At 45.1% G+C, this 21,934-nt stretch overlaps 1 protein-coding gene across 13 annotated transcripts in view; it reads right to left on the minus strand.

The window, feature by feature from the left end:
* plekha5 (pleckstrin homology domain containing, family A member 5) overlaps positions 1-21,934 on the minus strand; it is a 460,471-nt gene that overhangs the window by 266,519 nt on the left and 172,018 nt on the right. Inside the window, exon 1 of one of the 13 annotated variants that reach the window (XM_038811102.1) lies at positions 18,367-18,564. The exons of the other annotated variants lie outside the window; for them this stretch is intronic. The gene's annotated coding sequence lies outside the window, so the exon portion shown is untranslated. Of the gene's footprint in view, positions 1-18,366; positions 18,565-21,934 lie in introns of those variants that run through there. 13 annotated transcript variants of the gene reach the window in all.

The following is a 21,934-nucleotide window of genomic DNA, read 5'->3' on the forward strand; positions in this document are numbered from 1 at the left end:
TCCTACTTGGATTCGACTCTCCTGTTAATCCTGCTATAGCTACTCAGACTGACGAACCAGTCTGCTACAATCCAGGTGGTGGGTGTGATGTGTTTCAAATCAATCCTGACTACTTACTAAGTGTCTCCACTGGAAAGAGGAAGATCATGGGTGGCATTCTCCGCTCCTGGGACTAAGTGCCCGCGCCATCATGAACGGCGTCGCATTTCACGACGGCGAGAACAGGTCCCGGGCACAACCTATTCTGGCACCCGGCTGGTTCACGCCACTCCAGCATCCCTATGCGGCGCCAAATGGTGCCGTGCCAAACCGCGCATGCGCAGTTGGGCCACGCCATCTTGCGCATGCGTGGGGAACTTCTTACGCGCACCGGCCCCTCACCAACATGGCGCCAATGTTTTGGGGCCAGCTGCAGAAGGAGGTAGGCCCCGGGAGGGGGTGGGGGGAGGCCGGCCCACTGATTGGTTGTCCCCGATCGCAGGCCAGACCCCATTGGAGGCCCCCCCGACGAAGGAGCCCCCTCTTCCCCCCCCCCCCCAGCGTTCCAGCACAGTTCCCGCCGGCAGCGACCAGGGGTGGACAGCGCCGGCAGGAACCTGTCGTGTCGGAGCGGTCGGCTTGGCTCATCCGGGCCAGAGAATCACCGCTCGCCATTTGCAGCGATTCTCCGAGCGGCGCTGGTTTCTGGGGGTGGGGGAATCGCGTGCGGGGATCGGGGCAGCGATTCACGCGGCACCCCGGCAATTCTCCCACCCGGCGTGGTGGGGGAGAATACCGCCCCATGTGTGCTGTGTCCTTATATATGGGTTGGTGTAATCCCCCCCTGTGGTAGTGTCACCTCTGTGTGTATCGTGAATGCCCATTAGTCATGTCCTATCTTACTGGTCTATTGGTTGAATGTCTGTGCGTCATGTCTCTGGTGCTCCCTCCAGTGTCTAGCTAGTCTACGTGTATTTACATTAACCCCTTGTGTATTTACAGTGATGCATATCACCACATCCCCCCCTTTTGTCATGTTACATATTCTCTGTACATGGTTAAAGAAAATTGAACAAACTAGGTAGATAAGTGATGCTATGTACAAGTTATGATGACTGTGATGACTATACAATAGTATACAAGACCAAATAATAGTTGCGATGACTTTGAGGATAAAGCAATACAAAATAAAAGTTATGAGTCCAAAGTTCATGAATTTATATGGTCTGGTATAGAAGTGTCAATGGTGACGTTGTCATTCCTTTGTGAACGCCGTCAGCGTCCTGGTGTTTGGTCATCAGGAGATGTTCAATTGTTCAAATCACTTCATTGACTGATTTGAAGTCGGTTTCTTTTTTTTTTCGATTCTTATGGTAGCAATTCTTGATTGCATCTGTCCTGAAAGCTGGGTTGCCTGTTGGTAGTGCAGCAAACGTGAATTGGTAATATGCATCGTCCTGCCATGGTATGTCATTGTACTGAGCTGAGCAGTAGCAGTGTCCCTCATGGGCAGAGTTGTACCATGTCATACCAGTCATTGTTCCATTGTTGTTGTTTTTGTCGTGCTTGCTGGTACGCTTCTTGTTATTGTCTTTGATGTTGTTGTGTTGGTTGGTTTTGTTGTCGTGTTTGTTGCGCTCAAGGACCACACTCTGTGGATAATATGAGTCCTTCACACAGTTACTCGTGTCAGCGTCCTTGGTGGCATCTGCTGTTTCCTTGAGCGTGCTGTCACTGAGTTCGCGGCGCTCCCCGTCTGGAGTCATGTCCGGCTTACTTGAATCAGCTTTGGCTTGTGGATGCTCCCCGTCTGGAGTCTGGTCTGTTTCACCTGCGTCAGTTTTGGCTCGTCAATGTTTCCCGTCTGGAGCCCTTTCTGGTTCACCTGAATTAGCTTTGGTTTCTTGCCGTTCCCCGTCCGGAGTCACTGCAGGTTCACTTGAGTCAGCGGAGGTTTCTTGATGCTCCCTGTCCGGAGTCAAAACGTTCAGGAATTCATTTGCTTGTGTAGAGGCTCGAGCGACTGAGGTTTGAAGTAACGTGGTGTCACCGCAGTCACCAGTGGTCTCACTGTGCTTGTCTCTGTACACACTAGCTAAGGTCTGTCACAAGGTTGCACACCTTGTATGGGAAGTGGGATGCTGATGTCACTTGTCGCACATACAGTGGGTAGAGCCTCAGTGTCTTCTTGTTGTTCACTTGAGCATGGTAGACTGACATAGACTGCTTGCTGTATACTTGAGCGTCGCAGACTGTCAGTCTTCCTGTTGTTCACTTGAGCGTGGCAGACCTGCATCGCCTGCTGCTGGTTGCTCAGAGGAGGTTGCTAGACCCTCATGGTCTTGTTCATGCAAGCACTGCGCTCTGGAGTCTTGCGGTCCTTCCATCGTGGAGTCTGTCCACGAGCTTGCTGTGGAGGCTTGTGTCACTCCCTCTGTGGAGTCTTGCAGCATTCCCTGTGTGGAATTGTGCATTGGCCTCACTGTGGAGTCTTTCATCGCTTTCTGTGTGGAGGCTGGGACCCTTCGTGGTGTGTGGACCACTCTCTGTGTGGCAGCAGGCCGCTCTCTGTGGGCTTGTACCGCTCTCTGTCTCTTGGCGTCAGGCCGCAGCATAATCCTGCACTCATGAGTCGGGATGTCATATATGCTGGACTGAGGATTCCCCAATCCGAAGAACTCGTCGTCGGGGTTTTCAATGTACAACATCTCTAGTTGCGGTTCGGATTCGATACTGTGGTAGCCACCTGCCAAGATGAAATCTTCGTCTGAGTCGTTGTCTTCCAAGACCATATCATCTTCTAGGGCGGTGTTTACTGCAGGTTGCAGGGTTCTGCGGAGGTTACTTCCAGTTACTGGTTGAATTTCAGGCATTTTGCTGTCGTTCCAGGTGAAAAAATCGGGTTTTACGGCTTTAAAACTTTTTTTCCATGTTTTGGGACATTTCCCCTTTAAGTGGGCGTGGTCCGGGGCCTCTGATGTCATGACGCTTGTGACATAGAGCGTAGGAATGGATTGCACATGCGCAGATTGCTCTTCCTTTACTTGGGGCCTTTTTTACAATTGCACATGTGCGGTTCCTTTTCCAAGATGGCTACAAATCAAAACTGACGTTTGTTGCTACAAGCCTAGTTCGTGGTGAGTTTTGGCACCTCTTTTACCTTTTCTTCTTGTATGTTTCTCGCAGAATTCTTGGAATTTGTTCAGGACTACCTGAAAGTCGCTCTCGTTTTGCCCCTTTGAGTATTTGAAGGTCTGGAAGATATCAGCTGCTTCTGGACCTGCGATGGTAAGTAGAAGCTTTATTTTCTCTGCATCCGCCATGCCATCTAGGTCGGACGCTACCAGGTAGATCTCAAATCTCTGCCTGAATGCACGACAGTTTTCACTGAGATTGCCGTGGTGCCTGAGCTGCTGTGGAACCGGAATCTCGAACATCATCTTGCCTTGGTGCCGTCGCTGGTTATCACTGTCTGCTGAGTTGTAACTATATAGATTTAAACAGTTCATTCACTGGTACCATGTTTTCTCATGCACTTGGCGTAACATAAGCTGCTTCCTTGATGTGCACTCTGACAAAGGAAGGTTCAGACCTGGAGATAGCTTGATCACATTTATTAAACTGTTAACAATTCTCCAACTTGGATTCGACTGTCCTGTCAATCCTGCTATAGCTACTCAGACTGACAAACCAGTCTGCTACAATCCAGGTGGTGGGTGTGATGTGTTTCAAATCAACCCTGTCTACTCACTAAGTGTCTCCACTGGAAAGAGGGAGATCATGTGTGCTGTGTCCTTATATATGGGTTGGTGTAATGTCCACCTGTGGTAGTGTCACCTCTGTGTATATTGTGAATGCCAATTGGTCGTGTCCTATTTTACTGGCCTATTGGTTGAATGTCTGTGTGTCATGTCTCTGGTGCTCCCTCTAGTGTCTAGCTAGTCTACATGTATTTACATTAACCCCTTGTGTATTTACAGTGATGCATATCACCACAACTACAACAATTACCAAGGAATTGCCCTGTTAAGCATCGTAGGGGAGGCTTTTTCTCACGTTGCTATGACCAGATTGAAGGCCCTGGCATCATGTATTTAGAGCAGCATCAGAGCTGGCAGATTGATAGTTTACATGATTTTCTCACTTAGTCAGTTACAAACGTGCCGTGAACAGCACACACCACTCCAAATGGCCTTCATAAACCTCAACAAGCCTTCGATTTTATCAGCTGCTGCAGTAAACAAGACTGCCCGCCTGGAATCCTGGGCATCATTTCTTCTTTCCATGGGAACATGCACAGTTTCAGCAGTCACAATGGAAAATTATTGGAGACTTTCAAGATCAGCAGTGGGGTAAAGCAGGGCTGCATCCTGGCGGCAACTCTCTGTTATATTTTTCGCGATGCTGCTATCACACTTTTGGCAATTCAAACAAGGCTGTCTACTTCCATGCCAGAGCTGGCAGCAAGCTGTTCAATTTGCCACGGCTCTTGTCCAAGACCAAAATGAGTAAATCCACATCCACAATTTGCAGATGACACTGCACGAGCATCCCATACTGATGTTCACTTGCAGATTGGTTTGGACAGACCTGCAAAACGTTTGGACTGACAATCAGCATCAGGATGATGGGTCCACCACGAAGGGTCCCAGCCTCCACACAGAAAGCGATGAAAGACTCCACAGTGAGTTTCATATATCTCTGAAGTCTGCCGTTCCACTTTAAATCTCGTTACTGCAATTGTCTGTTTAACTCAGAACACTTCACTTACTCTTCCTTGAATTCTTTTTTACCAATACCTTGGTCTCTGTTCTCTTAACTTCAGGTGTCTTAAACATTTTTTCTGTCCCAATTCCCTGGTTATCTGGATTGCATCTTGTTCCTGAGGCAGCTCGCTACTTTCTAACTCTCTCTCATTCTGTCCTGGCAGACTTGAGAGCTGTTCACTCCCCAGTGTCCTGTCCCAACTGCTCTGGCTTCCTGTTAAAACTAACAACAAAGGAAAGCCCTTCCCTCTGGAAAGTAGCCTCCTGTTGCTAAGCACCTACCTACTTCTATTTACTCTTCACACCGTAAACGACTTTAAGCGCAATAGAAACACATTTGGAACTCAACCAACCCACACACATACAAAACCTTTGTCCAGCATGAATCTAACTATAGGTTTTACCCTCCCACACATGGAAACATTAAAATAAACCCATTGAATAATATAATAATAATAAATCTCTTATTGTCACAAGTAAGCTTCAATGAAGTTACTGTGAAAAGCCCCTAGTAGCCACATTCCGGCGCTTGTTGGGGGAGGCCAGAACAGGAATATACCTTATTTCTAATGTTTAATAATAGAAATCCTTTAAAATGACCTTTATTTTCCTAACAACCAGGATTGTCAAGGCTGCAGCTGTGTGCCAAAGTTGAGAGTAATGAGTGTGGATCAACAGTAAACTAATCAAAAATAGAAAGGTCTGCATGTACAATGTCTGCAGAACCCTCCTTTAGAGTAGAGAAGAGAAGCATGGGGCCACCTTCTGCAAACCAAGAAAACACAGCTGAACATCTTCCACCTCTGCGGCCTCAGAGGAATATTGGTACGGACAGAATAGCAAATCTGGCAGTACACCATATAAGGATTGCCAGTATGTTTGCTCTCGAGTATGAAGGGAATAGATAGGATAGATGCGGGCAGGTTGTTTCCACTGGCGGGTAAAAGCAGAACTAGGGGGCATAGCCTCAACATAAGGGGAAGTAGATTTAGGACTGAGTTTAGGAGGAACTTCTTCACCCAAACGGTTGTGAATCTATGGAATTCCTTGCCCAGTGAAGCAGTTGAAGCTCCTTCATTAAATGTTTTTAAGGTAAAGATAGATAGTTTTTTGAAGAAAAAAGGGATTAAGGGTTATGGTGTTCGGGCCGGAAAGTGGAGCTGAGTCCACAAAAGATCAGCCATGATCTCATTGAATGGCGGAGCAGGCTCGAGGGGCCAGATGGCCTACTCCTGCTCCTAGTTCATATGTTCTTATGAGTCGGCGGCAACTTAGCTGATTGCGATTGCGTCATCTGCACCAAATGGATGAATGTCATATTCCCAAAGACAGGCTTATGGTGATTTTGCTATTGGCACAAGGCCAACAGGTAACCCACGTCTGCGTTACAAGGACATAAATAAGTGAGACCCCAGTTGACTGGTATTGGAGTTGATGTACGGGAAGTCCATGCTGCTGACCGGAGTTCCAGAGACAAGCAGTCAGAAAGGCGGTGGAAGATAGCAGGGGGCAAAATAAATGACCAAATGCTGGGAAAGAGACCCCGCCAGAAGGGAAAAAAACAGCAGTTGACCATGGGCCTTCATATTTCATCTGTGCTAGTTGCAGAAGGGACTGCCACTTGCGAATTGGCCTTTAGAGCCACAAAATGATGTAAAATCCAGAAGTGACATACACTTTGGGCACAGCCCGTTTCCAGAGAGACAGATGCCAAGAATGAGAACACAGCATTGAGCAATTGCCTCACATCACACTTTGGTGACTTGCGTTTTACACAATAATCATGAATAGCAATGACAGTGAGTGATAATACATATTGTGCAGTACTTTAAGCTTTAGTCAGATGTTGGTGCAGATATGCTAAACCAACTTTGTTTCCTTTTGACTCATATTGCAAGGATCATCCATGACAGATATCCAATGTGACAGCTGACCGTGGGCGTATAATCATTGCCCTTCTTTAGACCAATATCCTGCTTTGCTTAGCCCACTTTCTGACTCACCATATGGTAATCTAAGTAACAGTTCAGCGTAGATTTTTTATTCTTTGTTAGGTTTGTCTACAAAAGGACTGCCCTGTACGATATATTTTACTTGTAAGAGATCAGCCCCAAGATTCGGGGACGCTGGCCTGGGAAGCTGCTCAACGCTGTGGAGGCCAGGAGGGATGTCCTGTTCACACAAGGGTCCAGGAGGGTCAGTCATAGAGAAGCCATTGCCACCAGGGACGAAGTGGCGGCAGCAGTGAGCTCAGGGAGTGTGACCATGAGGAGTGGGCTCCAATGCAGGAAGAAGGTCAATGACCTATACCGGGTAGCATGAGTAAGTAGACACCACTGCTCCCCCCTCGGACCTTTCTGTCCCCACGGGATAGTCCATCTCCTCTCCCCCTTCAATTCACCCAACCATTCCTCCACCCCTCCCCCTTTCAGATCCCCCAGCCCTTGCTTCACACCGCACACCCACGCCACTATGTTCCACACATGTGGCTAATGATGCCCTCTCTGTGTCTCCTCAGGAAAAGCTCTCCCACAATCACTAGGAGGGGGCCCAGGGCGGTGGTGTTCCAGACATCAGGATCCTCACTACCTTCGAGGAGCATGTCCTGGAGATGACCGGTGTGGCAGAGGACAGTGCGGTCACCAACGCGGAGGCTGGCGGACACCGCAGAACTGTCAAATGTGAGTTGCTATTACCTTACGGACTGACCCATCCCACCCACTGACCACATGTCCATTCTCCCACAGGTCTTCCAGCCGGCCCATCCCGGCCGGCGTCCTCTCCAGTCTCCCATGAGACCACCTCGGAGGAGAGCTCCTAGAATGCCACTGTTCTCACCGCATCACAGCTGTAATCCCCACCCTCCACCAGCGCAGATACACGTACCTCAGTGGGACATGTTAGTTGTTCGGCTTCTGGGGCACAATCTGGTGTGCACCACACTGCTGCTGATATACATCAGGTGGAGGCAGGAACCCCCAAGCGAGATCAGAGTCAGAGGTCTGCTGGATCCCAGGACTCAGATGGGTCCCCGCCTGATGCTGAGCCTGTGGAAGAGACCATCCCAGAGCTGGTGAAGAAGTTAGGGTGCGACTGGGTCATTGAGGAGATGTCAGTGTCACTCCAGCAGATCCATAGCCGCTTGGTGGAATCCCACAGGCTACTGGCGCAGGAGATGTCACCAGCAATGCGTGGCACCGAGGCCAACACTGCTAGGGTGGCAATCGCAGTGGAGAACCTGGTTCATGATGTCGGCACCATGAGGGAAGGTGTCCAAGGTGTTGAGCAGTCGGCAACGGCCATGGCTGAGGGTGTAGGCAGAATGTCCGACTCACTAGGGATGTCACCCAGTACCAGGCTGACCTTGATGAGGTTCTGTGGGACATGTCCAGCTCTCAGATAGGAATGGTTGAGGCATGCGGAGCTTGTCCCAGTCACAGGTGAGCATTGCCGAGGCGCTGCAGTACATGGCCCAATCACTGAGGAGCATCGACATAATGGTACAGACCATGGGGAACTGCCAGGGCTGGCAGTACCAGATGATGCAGGGGCAGTGGAGGCTCAAACCAGCTTCCCCTCCATCCCAAGACAAACCCCAGAATCCTATGGGCACCGAGCAGGAGGGTTTGCTGGGTGCCATCCCGCACCCGCCCCATGGAGTGGTGACGGTGACCACCAGCTCCCCTGCGTTTCAGCCCTCTGATGAGGCCATGTCCCACAGCCAGCACACAGGACAGGGCGGCACAGCAGTGCATGTGCTGCCGACAAGTGAGCCGGGGCCCTCCGCGTTCCCAGAGGATGCCCGCCAGGGGCATCAAAGGCCACGGGACATGGTAGGCAACTGGCTTCCCCACCTCAGATGTGCATCCTGGGGACACACATAGATGTAATGAGAGAGCTAGGAGAGCAAAGCATTGAGGATCACGGAGGGCACCAGGGGAGGGGGTGGGGTAGGTAGGGGGATGAAGGTGCTGGCGGTGAGGGAGGGGGGTCGCACCATCGGGAGGATGGGGATTTGTCAACACAATAAACACCTTTGTGCACAACTAGTATGACGCCTCTGTCATTTTCTTCCGCAATGCGAGCTGACCTCCGAACCTTGGCCCATCTCTCCAGGCATCCCCCTCCCTCTGGCATTCACCCACCCTCTGGCCATGGACATGTTCCCAGAGCTGTGTCCCATCCCCCGGGTGTTCGGATGTTGGCTGCTGTGTGTGTGGTGTTGCCTCCCACAGTGTACAAGCACAGTGTCCATGCATCAAGGTGTGATTAGGATGCTAGGCAATGACTTCCACATGCTACATGGCCCACCCACCAACAGGGATCCACTTGGGTTGTGTGAAGTGCTCACTTAACCATGATTGCCAATTCCCTATTGGCGAAAGCAATCAGCCATATGATCAGAGGCCTCGGCAGTCGGTGGGGGTTATAGGTAGTCGGTGGGACAAAGGTTGCCCCAAAAACAGGTACAATGATGCTGGGGTTGTGATGGCGGTGGCACGCACGGTTGCCCCACCCCAGTGCCCCTCCAAGCTCCCATGGCGACCCACCCCTATGGAGGGTCCCCCAGTCGAGGGTCTTCACCCCCCCCCCCCCCCCCCCACCAAGCACTGGGGTGTCATGTCCAGCGCCCCCGGACTCTTTGACTGTGAGCAAAGATGGCTACTCACCTCCTCGGCTCCCCACAGAAGTCCTTCTGCCAGTTTCATGTTTTTCAAGACGAGTATTAATCGCGCCAACGTGACCAATTGCTGGGGAGGCCAATGAATGATGGGAGGCTGTTGCATATGGGATGGCTCTTATTAATTGTAAGAAATGGGGCTTAAGTGGTGATATTTGGTTTATTAACAAGGAGATCCCGATTTTGCCTACGGGAGTGGGCCGGTTGCATCGCAAACTGCTATTCACCAGCCTCGTTACGCTTTAGCACCCAAAGTATGTAGCCGTGTGAAGTCAAGTCAGCTTCCTAATCAGCAAATGGAAAAGGTTCCTTCCACAATCTTTCTTGAAACCAACTGCAAATAAGTCGTAAATTTTCAAAGAATCTGCATATCCCAAAGAGTACTCTGAAATCAGGGCCTGCTTCAAAAAATGTTCACTAACATTTACTAAAAACATTTCTTTACCATGCACTTATTGTCAGAGATTTTGAAAAGCCTGATAGAACAGCTTTGTGTGTGGGAGCAAAGTACATTGCATATGAGTCAGTGTCAAAATCATGTGGGAGTCAGTGTCAGAATATATTCAAACCACACTACTATCGTCACCTACTCATTACACTATTTACCAGTCTTTATCAAGTTGCCAATTTATTTCAATCAACATAATGTGCCAATTAAATATTTAACATGTAACAGGAGTTAACAAAGGAATTTTCATCTCTAATACTTGGCTGCTGGTCATATTGGTACAACAATGATTTTAAAAAAAAAATTTAGATTACCCAATTATTTTTTCCAATGGAGTGGCAATTTAGTGTGGCCAATCCACATACTCTGCACATTTTTGGGATGTGGGGGCAAAACCCACGCATACACAGGGAGAACGTGCAAACGCCACACGGACAGTGACCCAGAGCCAGGATCGAACCTGGGACCCCAACGCCGTGAGGCAGCTGTGCTAACCACTAGGCCACTGTGCTACCCAGGTACAACAATGGGAATTGCAATCTTTGATCCTACTGAGCAAGTACTCTGCAAGAACAATATCTGGAGATCACATGGAGTACTTTACAGCAGAATGCACAGTCTAAATGAATTGTACCCACACAACGTGGTTGAAACTGTATTATATGAACAGAAACACAACATCAATAGTACAATATATGAACTTGTGAGTACGTGGTTCTAAAATTGGAACAGGTTTTTAAAATACATACAAATACAATACGTGAAGTTTGAATTAAATTACAAAGACACGGTTCTTACCATTTGTTTATTGCAAAATGTGTTCCTCCCATTATTTTCTTACTTCATTCTCGGTTCTGCTTTTCAGAAAATAAAATTTTTTCAAAATCTCTTCCTCAGACTGAACAATTGGACCTTACAATACAATTTAGTCGAATCCAAAGTAGAGGCTGGAAATTAAGAATTAATTTTGGTGTGAGTAGTTAATGCGTCACAAATAGCATAGCAAAAGCAAAGGAAAGCTTCTAGATGCCAATGTCGTTCTGGTGATTTAAGAACTAAAGTAGTCTGTAGTAGTCGAAGGAAGAGACTTCAAGGAACGCATGATAGGCTGGATAAGAACGAATTTACACTATACACAACAACCACAAGTACTACAACTCCTCACCCCGAAGGGACACCCTTCCCGACCTGCACACAGGCCAGGGTTTATATACTGTGAAGTTCCTCCCAATCAGAGGGGAGGCTCTGCCCCCTCAATTACTGGGGAAACTCATATTACATGGTGTAGGAGAGGGAACCAGATACAACATAGTGCTTGGCCCCTGAGGGGTCATAACAGAGTCCACATAAGACAAATATAATTTCACTGGAAAAGAAAACAGATGACTAATATGCACAATGTTAACCACAGCTTTAACTGTAAACTACCAGTCATCCTTCCTTTCTTCAATATAAGAGTGAGGACACTCCAGATTATCAATGAGTCCCAAAAAAGGGGCCTCACGGTAGCATGGTGGTTAGCATCAATGCTTCACAGCTCCAGGGTCCCAGGTTCGATTCCCGGCTGGGTCACTGTCTGTGTGGAGTCTGCACGTCCTCCCCGTGTGTGCGTGGGTTTCCTCCGGGTGCTCCGGTTTCCTCCCACAGTCCAAAGATGTGCGGGTTAGGTGGATTGGCCATGCTAAATTGCCCGTAGTGTAAGGTTAATGGGGGGATTGTTGGGTTACGGGTTACGTGGGTTTAAGTAGGGTGATCATTGCTCGGCACAACATCGAGGGCCGAAGGGCCTGTTCTGTGCTGTACTGTTCTATATATACAGGAAACTAACTTCTAGTGCATAGACATATAGACCATGAAGTCCAAATCTTTAGCTTCAGATGAGTTAACCTATTACAGCCTGGACAACTGGTGCAGGATGGGGTAACAGGGAAGAATCATCCTCCTGGCATGCACTGGATTACTGGTGATTCTGATTGAATAACATGGCTGTCAGACATTATTAGGATTGGGTATATCACTCTTCCTTTCAGCACCACCAAAACTGTTTGGCAATAATCAGCATCAGGTACCATGTACAAAATAACCATTTGAAGGTGGTACTGGTGGACTGCTACTGCAACTGGAACTCCACTCCAGTATCAGTCATTGCTTTCTGGGAAAGAGAAAGAATTCAGGAATAAACAAAGGGAGCAGAAAGCTAGAGTCAATTACATCTCACATAAATTATTCCAAAAAACATTAATCCTGTATAATTCTTGCAATGGAACGTAGAAATTAGGAGCAGAAGTAGGCAATTCAGCCCCTTGAGCCTGCTCCGCCATTCAATCAGATCAAGGCTGATCTCTTACTGGTCTTAAATCCACCTCCCCAACTGTTCCCCATATCCCTTTAACCTTTTTTTAAAAATCAGAAATGTATCTATCTCCTTCTTGAAACCATTTAATGATTCAGACTCCATCGCACTATGGACAGCGAGTTCCACAAATTCACCACCTCTGGAGAAGTAGTTCCTCCTCATCTCAGTTTTAAATGTACTGCCTCTCAACCTATATATGTGGCCTCTAGTTCTAGATTGCCTTACAAAGGGGAACTTTTGGTCTAAGTTTCCTTTATCAATCCCTTTTATTTTATATACCTCGACCAGATCCCCTCTCAATCTTCTAAACTCCAGCTGGAGTAATCTTCTAAACTCCAGCGAGTATAAGTCCAAACTGTTTAATCTCTCCTCATATGTCAACCCTTTCATCTCCAGAATCAATCTGATGAACCTCCTCTGATCAGCCTCCAATACCACCACATCCTTCCTCAAATAAGGAGGCCAAAACTGGACACAATACTCGAGATGTGGTCTCACCAACATCCTATACAATTGCAACAACATTTCTAAAGGGCAGCACGGTGGTGCAGTGGTTAGCAATGCTGCCTCATGGTGCCGAGGTCCCAGGTTCGATCTCGGCTCTGGGTCACTGTCCCTGTGGGGTTTGCACATTCTCCCCGTGTCTGCGTGGATTTGGCCCCCACAACCATGAACATGTCCATGAACAAAGACACCCAGATCCCTCTGCCCAGACACATTTTGAATCTGCTTTCATTTAGATAATAATTTGCCGGCCATTTTTCTGGCCAAAATGGATAACCTCACACTTATCCACATTAAACTCCATCTACCAACTTTTGGCCCATTCTCCTAGCCTATCGATATCCACCTGCAAACTCTTTATCTTCTCTTCACTGCCTGCTTTCCCACCTATTTTAGTATCATTCACACATTTTTCTATGTTACACTCTGTCCCTACTTGCAGATCATTTATATAGATTGTAAACAGTGAGATCCAAGGACTGACCCCTATGGCACCCCACTAGTTACAGTTCACCAGCCAGAGAGGGACCCATTTATCCCAACCCTCTGCTTTTTGTCAGTCAGCCAATCCTTAATCCAATCCTCAATCCAATCTAATACTCTAACCCCCAATCCCTTGCAATCTCACCTTCTGGATCAGTCTTTTATGTGGCACCTTGCCAAACATCTGTAAGTCTAGATATACCACATTCACAGGCCTTTGCCCTGTTCAAAAAATAATTTATTTTTTGTGCCTTTGTCAGGAATGACATCCTTATTTGATCTGATAAATGAAAATTAATATGCTGGAAATGACAATAGACTAAGAGGCAAAAAGAATAATTGAACTGAAGAAGTCTTTTGTGAGCTTTTAAAAGCAGGAAAGGATAAAGGGCAAGAAAACAGGTTTTTGGAAGAGTCCCAGGGATTATAGGAAGGATGGTTAAAATAGTTGAGCAGTGCCAACAATCATGCAGAGGATGGGGAAAGAGAGTAACAAAGGGTATAAGTGTCAATAAGATGAGCAGGGGACAGTTCCTGTTATATTTCTTTCCTTTTTGTCTATTCCTTTTTGGTAGAATTCAGTGTTCTGCAACTTGGCTACTCGAGACCATGAACAGGTCTTCATTCCTTTCTGTAGATGGTACTTCTTGGGTAGTTATTCTTATATCTATCACTACAGGTACTGAAAACTCCTCAGCAACAGAATCTAAGCTCATCACTGTCTCTGGTCTCTGTTCTGAAGTATTTCTATCTAGATTTCCATGGGAAGAACCTTTTGAGATGTTTCTGCGAGCTCACTTTGTGAAATAGCTGATTGGTATGACGTTGCCAACCTCTTTCATTATCCATCTGTATGAGGTATGATATTGGACCTTTGCTTGGATCACAGCAGGTACCCATTCCCCTTCAAGCAGTCCTCAAAGTAATAATTGATCAATCCTAAAACAACCTTAATTAAGTCACATTTTGAGAACAGGGTGCTTCTAAGATTCCTGACATTTTCTTTGGCTTCTTAGGTGAGCCATCTTTGTCGATAATATAACCCAAGTAATTTATGGATAACTTGAAAAAGTCACACTTTTTCTTCTTAACTCTTGCAGCTCTGTAAACGCTTCAGGATAGCTTCCAAATTCTCCAAGTATTCCTGTTCATTTGAACAGGTAATAAGTATGTCATCTAACTAACACTGCACTCCATTCAGCCACTTTGAATATGACCCATGGCTTTTTGAAAAAGAGAAAGCACAGATGTTATTACAAAAGGAAGTCTTCTGTAATGAAACAGACCTTTAGGTGTCACAATGGTGAGTAGTGGCTGTAAATTGGCAGCCACATTCACCTGCAGATATGCCCGTGATGGATCAATTTTACTGAATTTCTGCCCTGTAGAAGGTCCAGCAAACACGTTTTCAATCAGTGGCAGTGGATAATGATCTCCGCATAATACTGGGTTAATAGTTGTTTTAAATCTCCACAAATTTTCACTGAGCCATCGGGTATTAATACAGTTGTTCTGGTGTTTTCCAATCTCTTGTAGGAAAAGGTTCAATGACTCCTGTTCGTACGGGTTTTTCTAGTTCTTCAAACTTTGGCCTGATGACATATGGCATGGTCCCAGCTTTGAGACATTTGGCTGTGCTGCCTGGCTTAATTTTTAGGTGTTCCTCAACTCTAGCATGGAGCCGAGTGAATTTACGAACACCTTCTCGTTCTTCATCAGAAATTGTTGCAAGTTGTTCTTGAATCCACTAGTTGATTGACAACTTCCCAGTTAAGTCCAATCTTTCCCAACTACGCTCTGTCAAATTGAAGAGGAAAATTTCCATGGATAACATGGAAGAGGAACCTTTGCCATCTGCCTATTTGTTTCTACTTTCACCATAATACGCCCTTTTAATGGCATGACCTCTTCAGTGTACGTCCTTAGGATTACATTTGATAGTTTTAAAGGCAGATGCTTCAGCTTTTGATGATAAATTGCCTCAGATATTGACGATACTGCCGTGCCCGTATCCACTTTGATTTTAATTTCATGACCTTCAAGTTTTGGATATGCCCTAAAACATTGTTACTCGTCCTGCATTCGCAAGACACCTAGCTTCAGCTCCTGCAGGAGTTCAGTTATGTTGACTTTTGAGTGATCCTGAGCTTCATCCACTAATTGATAGACATGACTAGTCTGTTTAGCTATCTTGCTTTTCTTACACCTTCTTGGTCTAGGAGAAGTTTCCTGAGCCCAACATGTTTCGGCAATGTGGCCCTTCTTGCTACAGTTCTTGCATGTATTCGTTTTACTACAACATTCCCCCGCTGAGTGTCCATCGTTGACATGGTTGCACCCTTGTAACCTTGTTCCTTGATGTATCCATTTTGTGGATCTTTACTCCAGCCCCTATCTATGAAGCTTCTTTGTTACTAGCTCCACAGATGTGGCAACTTCCACAGCAGCTTTTAGAGTTAATTCACTTACAGTAAGCAGCTTCCTCTGAATAGATTCATTGCTGAGTCCACAAACTAGCCTGTCGCAAGGATACCATCAAGCTTGCACCAAATTTGCAAGATTTTTCTAAACTTCTTAAAGTCGCTACGAACTATAAAACACTTTTACCTTCTTCCCGACTGCAGCAATGGAACCAAAACCTTTCTGCTATTAGTAATGGTCCAGGAGAGAAATGGTCCTCTAAGATTGACTAACCTCTGCCACTAGATGGAGCCCGGTCAATTTAAAAGGACTGTTATGAAGGTGCACAATATTGTATGTTGCATTTCTCATGCATTTTATTTTGTAAGTTATTTCAGATAGAACCATGTACTGCACATGTATTTTATAGCCTCTCAATTTGTGCATTGACTTTTCCTGGCAAGAAATGTCCAAAGGAATCCAACTCTGGGTTTAACATTGATTGCTATGGGAACTATGATTCACTTAAAGTTGTGATTTTCAGGAATGGAACCACAACTTTAAGTGAGAACTCCCTGTAATGGAAACGCTGCTGTCCCTATCCTTACCTGCACCAAGGCCCATCCGTTCATCAACACTGCGTTTGCTGATCTACACTGGCTCCCAAAGAAACACTTTAATTTCATGTTTCTTTTCAAATCACTCCATGGCCTTATTCCTCCCCATTTCTGCAATCTCACCCAGCCCCCCGAACCTCCAAAATACCTGTGCTCCTATAACACTTATCTCCTTAGCATTCTGATTTTAATTGCTCTACATTAGTGACTGTGCCTTCAGCTGTCCAGGCTCTAAACTCTGGTATTCCCTCCCTAAACCTTATTCCCTCTCTTTCCTCCTTCAAGATGTTTGTGAAAAGTCATCGCTTTGACCATCTGCCATAATATTCCAAGTGGCTCAGTGTCAGACCTTGCTTTAAAGCACTTCTGCGAAGCACCCTGGGGCATTTTATTACATTAAAGGGGCTAATCATAAATGCAAGCTGCTGTGGTTGTTGAGCTATTAGGGAAAGAAGGCCTTATAGATGCTGTTGCCAAAATGGTTAAAACTAATTTGCTATTGAAAAGCGGCTCAAACGTTGCTAACTTATGCATGCAGCAATAAGGACAATGTAATGATGAGTAAGTTGGTGGCATAAGACAAAAACTTCAGAAACCAGCTCGGTTTGTTTCTGCGTCTACTTCAGTTAAAAGAATATGCAATCAAATAATTGTTTTCTGTTAAATTATACATCTCAAACTGAAAAACCCATAGGGTTTGCGGGAGCATTTTATAACATGCTGCATGCTTATCAACTCATCTTCAGCAGTAACAAACATAATGCCCAACAGAAAATTCAGCACTGTGGCAAGTGGGCAGTGTTTATCAGGATGGTCACAAGGTTACAAAACTAATAGGTTTCTCTTGGATGAACTGATTTTTTTGTTAAAAACAAGCAGAATATATTCTGTTGTAAAGAATGATGGAATGGAAGCTGAAAAACATGGAATTTATGTCTTCTGAGCTTCGAGTTATTTCCCATTCCACACATTTAGAACATTTTACAGCTTTGAAGGAGTTGTCACATATTTCTAAACATTACAGTAAACAGTAGTATTTTTCTTTGAAGAGAACAGATATTTAAATGAATCGCAATATTGAGTTAGTCATCCATTTTGTTTTGTTTTCAGATACTGCAAAACACTGCACACATGAATGACATTTTAATAGAAAGCCTCCTTTAGTATGGGGCAACTAAAAATCATACCAAGGTGACCCAATATGGCTGAACCACCCAACATGTTGTAAAAGGAACCGAGGAGTAAATTATCACCGGTGGCTACACAGATATCAGGCCTACAGTTTGCAATTTTAAAAAAAAATTGTAATTCCTGGTTAATTCAAAATTCTTCCACCCCTGTATCTTGGGACACAAATGTAATTTGCCAGGATTGTGCAATACATTATCTAAGAATTTGGCAGACAATTTTACTTTGTGCTCAACGCTGTACATGCTTAAATTCTTCGATCTTCAATGAAGCTCCTGGCCAACCCTAATCTGCATCTTCACAAACCATGGCAGATGCAGATGTCTGACGCACAAATGGAAAGTTAAAATCACTTCAGCGTGTAATTGCCGTCATCCAGAACAGATCATAGAACAAATTAATCTCAATGCCTGATTCACAAATATGAAGGAAGTATCACAGTGCACTCTACTACTCCAACCCAATTATTTGGCTTAACCACATGTATGTAAAATTATAGTCGTTGCTCCACATCAACAGCCATAAGACAGACGCCAGTCCACGTAGTACCGAGCCATCAACATTTAAACACACAAGCAAAAAAACCTACTGTCAGTGGCAATCAGAACCAAACAATGTTGAATGTAAAATGTAGGTTCCTCTGAAAACAAATACCAAAAGCTCAGCACTCATTTCGGGCTGCACAAAAGCCAGCAAGCCTCTTCTTCCATTTATAAACTTATAAACAGAACATACTTTTCTTATACCTGTAGTTTAACACACACTAGTTTTAGTGCTTTAAATTTACCGATGAAAGTCTGTGTTAAACTTAAACCCCATATCAAAACCACAACTGTAATAAGAAATGTTGAGCAAACATTAACAGAGCATTGGATTTTACCACACAGATACCTCATGCAATGATGAAGTTACGTCCTTATGACTCTACAAGTGATCATACTTACAGTAATTAATCGTTACGGTATGCTGCTCAGTTCCAACAACTAAAATAATGAGCAAGAAGCAGAATCACGGCACAAAGTCAGACTTCAGTCTTCAAGGTAATTCAACCCTTTTGCTGAGCTCCAGACATCAGTCAAGCTACAGCATTTGCTAAGTTCTGAAATGGATCCTGTTTCTTTGAAGAGGTTCCCCAGCGAGCACTCTGCTGCCCAAAGACTGAGAAATAAAGCACCACAGCTGCCAAGCCACTTGCAGGAATTGAAACACGACACCACACATGATGTCACTTCAGCAACACATTATGTGGAACAGCTCTCCGTTTTACTTTCTGATACCGTGCAAAAATGTAACTTGGCTACAGAAAACACAAGTTAGCAGGTAATAGATTGTTTAAAACAAAAGCACTGATCTGTGTAAATTATAACAGATCTCAATACAATAATATCTACAAACCTTTTCAGTTGTAGTGGCAGAACTTACAGTACAACCATGAATAATTCTGCAACATTGTGAAATCTTGAGTTAATTTTATAAACATTTGCATTCCCTTCTCAGCAAAAACTATTTAGCATTGGTGGCTCTGATCAGCCATTTTATTGCATTAAAGTCAGGATGGAAAGCGGTTTACTACATTTTAATTCAGCTGCTCTCTGTTCTTGAACATAGGTAATCAATCTTTCAGTGGAATATTACCCCACTGGAGCTTCCTGTTCTGCATTACCCACCATGACACCCCCCCATGGATCAAACACAAAAATGTGTGTCTACAGACCATACTATTTATTATCGTACATAGTTTTATTCTCTGTGCAAGCCAAAATTGTACAGGACAGCACCCAGGTATGCATTTCAATAATAAAAATGATAAAAGTTTAAAAGCTTCTTCATTAGCAGAATTTTGAGAATATGTTGAATAATAAACACAAGGAAAATAATTCACTGCAGAAATGAATAAAGTGGTCTGTTATGTTTTGTAGCTTAAAAATCACTTCTACAAGGTATTTGTACCAATCACAGACTAGAATACAATTTTGTTTGCTATGTTCTGATTTATATTCCAAGAACATTTTTCCTAAATTTTAATGAATGGAGCAGTCAGTGAGTAGCTATTTTTGCAGGTTGGCCAAAATCAAGCGCAAGTAATTGACTAAAAGGTAGAAAAGAAATAAAAGAAAACAACATTTATTCAATGGCAGATCATATTGAGGCTATCCCAAAATGCTTCCCAGCCAATATGTTATTTTTGAAATACAGTCATGTGTGTAGATCAGTGCAACTAATTTGTGCACCTCAGGGTCCCACAAACAGAAAATTTTACGCACTATCTATTAATGTACTTTCCTGGTGTTGGGTATTTGCTGGTGAGGACAATGGAAAAATTCCCTGCTTTTCTATGAACAGTACCATGAGATCTTCTGCATTCAACTGTGCGGGTGTAGCCTTAAGACAGGGTTTTTCCAAACTGTGTGGGTCGGGAGGGTGGTGGAGTGATCAGTCGCAGCCTTCGCAGTCAGGAGAGAAGTGCCCAACGACTGCAACCGGCTTTTAAGTTGAGAATGCCGGCCGCTACCTACCTTTAAACACCAACGTTGGAGTCTTCCTGCCAGAAGGGGCAGCAGAGAGCAGGTCAGTATGCCTGTGCTTTGGATGCAAAATCACGGAGGAGAGATTCCTTCATTTGGTAGCTGTCAGCAAGCAAGCAACAGTACTATGAAGAACTAAAGATGGATAGTTTTGTAATAAGGAAGGGAGGGCCAGAAACAAACAGGCTAGGATTTCACAACTGAATCTGCAGGAGTATCCACAGCAGTACAAAGCAGTGCTAGTGTGAGCTGGTCAGGAGAGTCCATGGCAGGACAAAGCAGTGGTGGTGTGAGCTGTATAAGGAGCTCCACGGCCTCTAGTCAACAACCCATTAAGAAGAAACTGAAATCGGGAACAAAGCAGTATAAAGTTGATTTCTGGAGGTATGGCTTTTAATTGTGCCAATGCAAATCAGGATGGAAATCCCATGCGTATGGAAGAACTGGCAAGTTAAAGTTTAAAATCCTCAAAATTTCAAAGGAACTTGAAGATTAATCTTAGCAATTTCATCGCTTCACAGTCTTTTGGCTAAGACTGAGTGTGTGGTCAGGTGTAATTCCTGGATTTGATATGTCTCTTTTGTGGGGACCTTGAATTGGATTCAATTTGAATTGGTTTTGGGAGCAGGCAAGGAGCCTGGATTAGGGGTTTGCCCCATCCACTCTGGAGCTTTGGCTTTGTAACTCTGATAAATGAATTTAAAAAAGCATGACAAGTTTGAGGACAAACCTTTTGATTTTTTTCAAAGGATGCAGCGAGAACTTCAATCATCAGCTGAAGTCCTTCGCACAAATGTAGCAATGAATGACAAAGCAAATGTGATCGTGAGGACCAAACAGGCTCACTTGTTGCATTAAAGGTAAGGGAAAATAGTAATAGTGTGTGGCGGAGGTCAACCGGCGTGGGTCGCCGATGTTGGCCGGCGTGGGTCGCGGAAGTCGGCCGGCATGGGTCGCGGAAGTCGGCCGGCATGGGTCGCGGAAGTCGGCCGGCATGGGTCGCGGAGGTCGGCCGGCATGGGTCGCGGAGGTCGGCCGGCATGGGTCATGGAGGACGTCCAGCACAGAGGCGATGGTTGCCAAACGTGGGATGTGAACGTCAGCTGTCGCAGAACACCGCCGCCACCGCCCCCCCCCCCTCCCCCCCTCCCCAGAGAGCTTCGGGGGGGACAGTAAGAATGTGTCCAACTGAGAACTTGCTGACACATTGTTGGTATCTGATTGCCTGTGCTGGGGACCTTTGAGGCTCCCTCATATCAATCAGTCAATAATAGAGCTACTTGGGCTCAATTAATCAATCAAGAAAGAAAGAAACAAATAATAATCTTTATTGTTACAAGTAGGCTTACATTAACACTGCAGTGAAGTTACTGTGAAAAGCCTCTAGTCGCCACATTCCGGCAGCCATTCGGGAAGCCTTGGGTTGAATGATCATGATCAGTGTTACACCAATCTAAAAAAAGGGACCGACTTCTACAAAGCCAGTGTTAAATTATATTCATACTGATTTAACTTGGAGAACACCATGTCCGAACCAAATTCCAATTAGATTATGTGCTAATATTACCTTTCACTTTGTCTTGGTACCAGATTCCAAATAAACATTCCATCTTCGCACTCAACTATCTGTGGAGCTTGAGGAGAGTTGAACACATTTGAAATCTCTACCGTGCCTCCATAAATGTGTTGTCCTTGCAACTACATTGCAATCTTTCTCTCACCCTCTTTACTTGAGTGGCTTCTTCTGCCTTTTCACAATACCAAGAGTGCACTTACTAAAGTTACAGATGACGTTTGAATGACTGTCATCTTACGTCCCAAACACATCTCAAAATCTGTTACTTTAAAAATAGTCAATAACTCATTTCATTCCCCCCCCGCCCCCCCAACCTTTCTCCTCTACATTCCACCTCCTGGTTGACTCACTTGACTCAAAACAGGTATGTTATTACCTTTCCCTCCTCTGCTTACATGTCATCTTTGGTGC

This window comes from Scyliorhinus canicula, chromosome 11 (genome assembly GCF_902713615.1).
Source record: "Scyliorhinus canicula chromosome 11, sScyCan1.1, whole genome shotgun sequence".
NCBI lineage: Eukaryota > Metazoa > Chordata > Chondrichthyes > Carcharhiniformes > Scyliorhinidae > Scyliorhinus > Scyliorhinus canicula.